Source organism: Gadus chalcogrammus, chromosome 3 (genome assembly GCF_026213295.1).
Source record: "Gadus chalcogrammus isolate NIFS_2021 chromosome 3, NIFS_Gcha_1.0, whole genome shotgun sequence".
Taxonomy (NCBI): domain Eukaryota; kingdom Metazoa; phylum Chordata; class Actinopteri; order Gadiformes; family Gadidae; genus Gadus; species Gadus chalcogrammus.
In genome coordinates, this window is record NC_079414.1 from 24,464,812 (window position 1) to 24,473,126 (window position 8,315).

The following is an 8,315-nucleotide window of genomic DNA, read 5'->3' on the forward strand; positions in this document are numbered from 1 at the left end:
TTAGTGACACAACATCAGAATCAGGTTTGGGGCAGTTTGCTTCTCTGTCTCTCTGTCTTTCTGTCTCTCTCTCGCTCTGAAACACTCAGCCCCACCCCCCTCCCTGCCTAACTCTCCATCGTGTCCTCTCGAACATCACGGTTTCAACATCTCCAGCACCTGAACAGGCAAGTGGGTCTAACATACTTATCGTTATTTACTGGTCCATATATTCACTTCTCATAAACGTATCTCTCTCACAAAGACAATCAGGTTCAAACTATAATTATATATAACTATAACTATAATGCTTCTTCATACTGTCGTTATTTTCCCTTCTATATCCTCTTGCATGCAAATCTGCTCTCTCTGTCTGTATCTGTCTCTGTCTCGCTCTTGGTCTCGGTCTCTGTCTCTGATTAAATTTGATTCAAAAAAGTTTCATGGGCACGAGAAACAAACTTTAACATGGCAAAAGCAGGTCAACAAGTAGTAGGTCAAAGTTCAACTATCAAACGTTTAAAACAGTATATAAATATTGATTCTATAGATATATGTATTCTAATATATATATTAAATATTAGAATATTAAATACTCATAAAAAGTAAAATGTGGAATACCTTAACAGGTCTAGTATCTCCTTTAAACAGATAAATTAAAGATAAACTGGACATACACAGTATTTACAATGTGGAAGATGTGGGCAATAGTGCAATCATTGTGAACAGACAGAAAAGTGAAGTTGAAGTCCAGTGGGAAGTTTGAGGTTGTTGTGTTGTATTGTTTTATTTCTCTCAACAGAGATGGCAGTCTTTCAGGCAGGCTGTGTTTGTTAAGTCTGCACCTGGTCAAAGATTTTCTTATTTTTCGTTTGGCTTTAGGTCACAGTGGTCAGGTATTTTCTCTCTCTATCTATCTATATATCTATCCATACATCCTTCTTTCTTTCTTTCTTTCTTTCTTACTTTTTTTCTTTCTTTCTTTCTTTCTTTAAAAGAAAGAAAAGTTTTCATAAAACACGTTTTGTGTGTGTGTGAATCGTTGTGCGTGAGTAAAACACGTTTTGCGTGTGTGTGTGGGGTTTTGGCATGATTCTAACTCCATATTTTTCTTTTACATATTTTCAATGGAGCAGACTCGCTCTCAGGATTCCATTGCATGATTATATGACAATACTGCCCCCTTCACGTGACGTAGAAGCACTAATGCAGGCATTGAGAACGCGCTGTACACAGTACTCGAAGGCCAGCTCTGGTAGACAGCTCTTATGTGACCCTTGTTCTCATGCATCCCCTGCTGTTCTCCTTCCACAGTGGTGAGGAAGATGGCTCTGCTCCACCTCCTCGTAGCCTTCAGCCTGGTTCCTCTGGTGGCTCCTGCTACATCCTCCCCAGCAACCAGCTCCCCTCTACCTCACAGCTCCCTAGCAACCAGCTCCACTCCACCCAACTCCTCCCTAGCAACCAGCTCCCCTCCACCCAACTCCTCCCTATCAACCAGCTCCCCTCCACCCAACTCCTCCCTAGCAACCAGCTCCCCTCCACCCAACTCCTCCCTAGCAACCAGCTCCCCTCCACCCAACTCCTCCCTAGCAACCAGCTCCCCTCCGCCCAACACCTCCCTAGCAACCAGCTCACCTCCGCCCAACTCCTCCCTAGCAACCAGCTCCCCTCCACCCAACACCTCCCTAGCAACCAGCTCCACTCCACCCAACTCCTCCCTAGCAACCAGCTCCCCTCCACCCAACACCTCCCTAGCAACCAGCTCACCTCCACCCAACTCCTCCCTAGCAACCAGCTCCCTTCCACCCACTCCACCCAACTCCTCCCTAGCAACCAGCTCCCCTCCACCCAACTCCTCCCTAGCAACCAGCTCCCCTCCACCCAACTCCTCCCTAGCAACCAGCTCCCCTCCACCCAACACCTCCCTAGCAACCAGCTCCCCTCCACCCAACAACTCCCTAGCAACCAGCTCCACTCAACCCAACACCTCCCTAGCAACCAGCTCCACTCCACCCAACTCCTCCCTAGCAACCAGCTCCCCTCCACCCAACTCCTCCCTAGCAACCAACTCCCCTCCGCCCAACTCCTCCCTAGCAACCAGCTCCACTCCACCCAACTCCTCCCTAACAACCAGCTCCACTCAACCCAACTCCTCCCTAGCAACCAGCTCCCTTCCACCCACTCCACCCAACTCCTCCCTAACAACCAGCTCCACTCAACCCAACTCCTCCCTAGCAACCAGCTCACCTCCACCCAACTCCTCCCTAGCAATCAGCTCCCCTCCACCCAACACCTCCCTAGCAACCAGCTCCACTCCACCCAACTCCTCCCTAACCCCAAACCCCACCAGCATGCCTTCCACTAACACCCTCTCCTCCACCACCTCCTCCACCCACACTGTCCCCCCCTCCTCCTCCTCCTCCTCCTCCTCCTCCTCAACCAACAACAACTCCTCCACAAAAGGCGCGGAGTCCGGGTTAACGGGGTCGAAGGCTGTCCTACTGCCGATCCTGGTCAGTATCATCGTGCTCGCGCTGTTGCTCTGCATCTTCAACGAGTTCTGCGCCAGTCGCCCGTCCGACAGGTGCAGCTCCGCCCCCACGCTCCTATTGGGGGCGCTGGAGCGGATGAGGGGCCGAGTCGGCAACATGGAGGAGTTGTTGGAGCTCCACTTCCGTGGGGACGCTGAGGAGGCGGAGCGAGGAGGCGGAGGCCACGGTGGGGGGGGTAAGCAGGAGGAGGCGGGCGAGAAGGAGCCAGCCCGGGCTGGAGGAGAGGAGCAGAAGGACCCAAAGGGAGGAGGTTCGGGAGTAGCACCAGGACCTCCTCACGCTGCCGAGGAGCGTCTGTTTGACGTCACCATATTGTAGAGGGGACGGTCAGCTACTGTCGTAGCCTAGGGGCGAGGCGGTGGTAGTCATCATGGCGAGTGGTTTCATTCACAAACACCAGTAGGTGTTCAGAACACACCGACAGGTTCAGATCCCTCTGGACACACCGGACAGGTGACCCCTGAACCAGGAAGTGACCTCAGAACCAGGAAGTGAACCCAGCACATGTTGTTTTATTGAACATACTATGAATGAATCAATAAATTACATCTGTAGTAATCGTCCTGTCTACACTGATCTCTCGTCATTTCACTAGAATGGTTTTGGGAATGGGCATAGTCAAATCGGTTAATGAACCAGGGGCCACATTACAGAAAAAATCCTAACTTCTCATCCTAACTTAAGTTAGGGACTCAAAGATAGGAAAAATCCTAACTTCCTATTACAGAAGCAGTCCCTAGCCTGTTTGCCGTTTCCTATCTTATCTTTGGCCTCTTATCTTATCTTAACTTAGGTAATCCTAACTGCTCTGTAAATCAGATTTTCGATCTGCAATCGTCAGTTTCTGCACTCAGAATGTGCATGTGATTGATAGAACGAGTTACTTTGAACATTAACAGAGACTGTTGATAAAGGATCTTTGTTAATAACGGCAAGATAGTTGCACTAGTACGACGTCTTGGCGGGTATTGATACAGGGAACAAGAAGAGGAGTTATAAAATAGTAAAGTAATTCTTCCACCAAATTCATGTCTGTGCAGGCGATAAAATGAAATTAAAATATTGTCAGGAAAATTTAAGAAATCATTACGCAGCCTCGGTAGCCTTTCAGACATCACGTTTCTGTTGTTTTGATCCTCGTCTTCATTGTCAAGCAGACCTACTAGCAGTGCTGCTGCCATTTCTTTCAGTTATTGACAGTTATTTTGAATTTAGGACAGGGTGTATGGCCACCTAACTTAGGATAGTTCTGTAATGGATAAATTCCTATCTTAAGATAAGATAGGATTTCTTCCTAAGTTAAGTTAGGAAACCTCCTTCTGTAATACCAAAAACTTCCTATCTTAAGTTAGGATAGGATTTCAGAGTTAGGACGTTTCTGTAATGAGGCCCCAGGACAAGTTTAGTTATTAGTAATTCAAACACATTGCATTGCATTGTGTGCCTTGCCCTCCATAAGAAGAGTGCCAAATACTCATAGCTTTCTTGATCATGGGTCTCAAACCTGCAGCCTGTCAAAGGTTTCATATCATTCATAACTAACCCTGGGGTTTTGGGGAGACTGCCAAAAGCTCCACTAGGGTGAAAGGGATTATTCTGGGGTTAACACCAGAGCAAACTTATTCAAAAATGTCAAAAACGTATACGAGCGCCTTGGTAGGTTTTGGCATGGCAATTGGTACGTGTTGGGGATTTTACCGCACACATGAATGTGTGGGGACTCGTTCTCAGCATGAAGGCGTTTGGGAACCCCAGCACCACTTTCTATTTCTATTTCTATTTCCAGTCACTACGGAAGAACTTTGACCTTTGTTTCTGGGGAATTTGGTAAGTGTCTGTATGAACTGACGTGCGCACTACGTCGATCACCACAGGACTAGACTTACCATGCAAGAGTTGCCTGGTCGGAAAAGGGTTTCCAGCCAGCGTGTCAGAGGAAAGGTAGTGACACCCCTCTCCCCTGGTATCATATCGTGATGTTGGCCTCCAGGGAAACCACCAACCACAACAGCCAGAGTTAAAGGAAGTGGTGTAAAGTGAAAGTTACTAACCAGTGTTTCGCCTCATCCAGAGCAGGTAGTGGAAACGCCCTCATCCTGTCTCTGTGCTGGCCCAGATATATGTGAGTCATTCCCTGTGGGGCTAGAGGCCCTCTTTCTTTCATGTGAAACAGGGCCTCTGATAATGGAGGCCCTCATGCCTATAAAAGAGACCCCAGGTCTTAAGCTCACCCCAAGTGTCCTTGACCCTAGGTCCCCTTCTGATTGCATCACTCCCTGTAGAGCAGGGGTGTCAAACATAAGGCCCGCGACTTGTAGGGCATACATTTCTGAGTATGTAAAAAAAAAAAAGTAAGTCTCTAGCCCATTCCTGTGATGAGTTATGATTTTCTAAAGAAATAACCAAAATGCTCACTCCAGCCACTAGGGGGCAGCAAAAATACAAAAAAAGGAAGGAATTCCACGCTTGGGGTGACGTCCCCATTACCAAAATCTCTCCCCTCGTGGCTCCCCTCGTAGCTCAATGGTTGAAAAAGCGCGCTAAAGTGCCCTTCAAGAGTGTCGAAAACAAGAGGAAATGTCATTCAAGTGTGTGTTTCCTTCTGGTGCCCTTCTAGTGCCCTGATAGTCCCCTTCTGCCCGTCTGGTGCCCTTCTAGTGCCCTGATAGTCCCCTTCTGCCCGTCTGGTCCTTCTAGTACCCTGATAGTCCCCTTTTGCCCGTCTGGTCCTTCTAGTGCCCTTCTGCCCATCTGGTGCCCTTCTAGTACCCTGATAGTGCCCTTCTGCCCGTCTGGTCCTTCTAGTGCCCTTCCAGTGCCCTTCTAGTGCCCTTCTATTACCCTGATAGTGCCCTTCTGCCCGTCTGGTCCTTCTAGTGCCCTTCTAGTGCCCTTCTAGTGCCCTGAAAGTGCCCTTCTGCTCGTGTGGTCCTTATAGTGCCCTTCTAGTGCTCTTCTGCCCGTCTGGTGCCCTTCTAGTGCTCTTCTGCCCGTCTGGTGCCCCCATGGTTGAAAAAGTGTGCTAAAGTGCCCTCTATGGTGGTGAAAATGAGAGAAAGTGCCTTATTGGCTGCCCTTTACACGTGAACAAAAATTAATGAGTGCCATAGGTTGCCCCTGATGATGATGATGTGCCCTCTGGAGCAAGAATATGGCAAACCAAAAAAACCATGTTGTGGTTAGCTATTGAGGTGCAGACGTTCCTCTCTTTGGTAGCTGACGAACGGGGAATGCGAGGCGTTGCTTTCATGTGGCATCGCCATGACAAACAGCAACATCGAGTGGTACTTAAATCTCCAATGGATAACGAAGCAAAAAGCGGATTAAGAGTATGTCAGTAGCCTACCCATAGTGGAAAAGCGCAATTAGATGCCAAGTTAGAAAAACTTAATATTTCAGTTTGCATAATCCGTTTGAGCGTTCAAGATCATTCAAGTGAAGGTCATTTCATGCAAGAGAGACGATAATGGTCAGCTATCACCTCAACATGAAGGAAAACTTCCTTAAATGTTTCCGTAGCTGGCTGTCAGCGGTCAAAGACTGAATGGTAGCGGCACATTGAATTTTCTCCGGTCAAATTTTTACTTAAATGTTAGTAAAGATGAAAGCAGTAAGGCATCCTCCTTTCTTTGGCTAAAATGTGAAAGTGCACAATGATGTGAACAACTCATTTTGGTGTTTATAAAGTCGGTAGAATAAGGGGAAACAGTGTCTTTGAAGCAACATTTTGGATCTAATCTAAAAATTGATCATGTTATGAGTGTGGTTGTAAAAACTGTAAATTTCATAAGAGCGCGAGGTCTGAATCACCGTCAGTTTGACACTTTTCTCAGAGATAATGACATTCAGGCTGGCCTACCATACCACAATGAAGTACGGTGGTTAAGCCGAGGTGCCGTGCTCAAGCGTTTCTTTGAGCTATGAGAGGATATTGGACAGTTCATGGGGAAAATGGGTAGCCCAGTGAAGGAACTTAAATGTCCGCAGTGGGTGCAGGATCTTGCCTTTATGGTGGATATTACACAGCACCTGAATAATCGTAACAAAATCTTGCAGGGCCGCAAAAAGTTTGTCACTCAGTATAACGAAAGCATATAGGCATTCAAGTTAAAACTTTCACTCTGGGAGACGCAGCTATCTAGCGATGACACCGCCCATTTCCCATGTCTAACGGCTGTGCGTACGACCGGACGTAATGCTGATATCAATACAATCAATGCAAAAAGGCAAGATAACAGGATTGCTGCAGCAGTTCAAGCAGAGGATTCCGGTCTTCAGTGAACTAGAGAAGGAATTTGCTGTTTTTCGCCCGCCAATTACAGTCAAGCCTTCTGACATGCCAGCTGACATCCAACTCGAGATAATTGACCTGCAGTGTGATACCAATATGAAGGAGAAATTTGCGTCGGTGGTCTTGGACACATTTTATCAATATCTCTTGCCAGGGTACCACTGGCTGCAAAGGTTTTATCCATGTTTGGGACAACCTATCTTTGTGAACAGTGTTGTGTTCTCTATAATGAACCGGTTGTCCAAATAACGGGGCTGCAGGGCAACGCCGCCGGGGGGCACCACCGCCACGGGGCTCCGCCATCGCCGCCCGACAGCGGGCCTCAGGCAGGAGACAATCCCGGGCAACAATCCCTTTCTCCTCCATGTCGCGGTTCAATCTGGACTTCAGGGAGTCAAAGGCAAAGTTCCTTTACCCCGAAATTCCTCCTCAACCATGGTCGAGATAACCCCCACTACGAGTCTCGTTGTGGAAGTACCAGAGATGTCAAAGAACCGACGCAGTCTAGTCTTTTTACCAAATGGGCGCGTTATGCAAACCTTACGTTATGTTTCATGTTATGCGCCATAACACTACCAGCAGAACGGTTGTCCAAATAACAAAGAAGTGTACAACACTTGCGTTACAGTGTGTGTATTCACACACGCACATGTGGCACCGCGCGGTCGAAGCTCATTGTCTCATTGGCGGGGGCAAATTCTCTGGGCGGGCAAAGCAGAGAAAGGGGAGGTAACCCTTATGACGACATATGGGGCCAGATTCCTAGTCAGCGCGTCTGAATCTTCATTTCTTCAAAGGAGGAGCAGGATACCTAGTGCTCGTTTTACACCTAAAGCCATTTCTAGCTACTGGGGGACCATAGGAATGCTCGGAACTCATATTTATGTTAGAAAACCTCATAAAGTGAAATTGTCATGCCATGGGACCTTTAAGGTCGGTGGACCGGCTGCTAAGACGTTCTCTCTCCTGTTAAAAGGCATTGTTGGTTTCAAATAGACTTTGGTGTCCATATTTTGCACATGACGGCTGCAGTCGATTTTTCTTTTTTGCTAAGGAAGTTTGAACTGAGTGTCCTAATGCTATGTGCTGCAATGCTTCCTTTCTTATCTCCTTTAGCAAAGGGACCATCCTTTAAGAAAGGAAAAGAGATAATTCCATCCAACAATTCCTTGCGTGGGAAAATTTAAAGGGGCACAGCATTCGGCCATTCCTGAAAACAAACAATCAACATGAACATGTTGTCATACAATCACACTAACTGGGATTAATGTCGATAAATTGAATTCCATGAATCTGTAAAGGGACCTTGAGTGGAGAAAGGCGCTATATAAACTAGACATATTATTATTATTATTATTATTATTATTAAATGTGAGTGGGTTATCAACGTGCATGAAACGCAACCGTAGGAAGACACGGGGCAAAGTATCCAAGATGAGCTTTCAGTAGAGCATCTTCTGAATAATATCATCACGGCGGACCCACGTCCA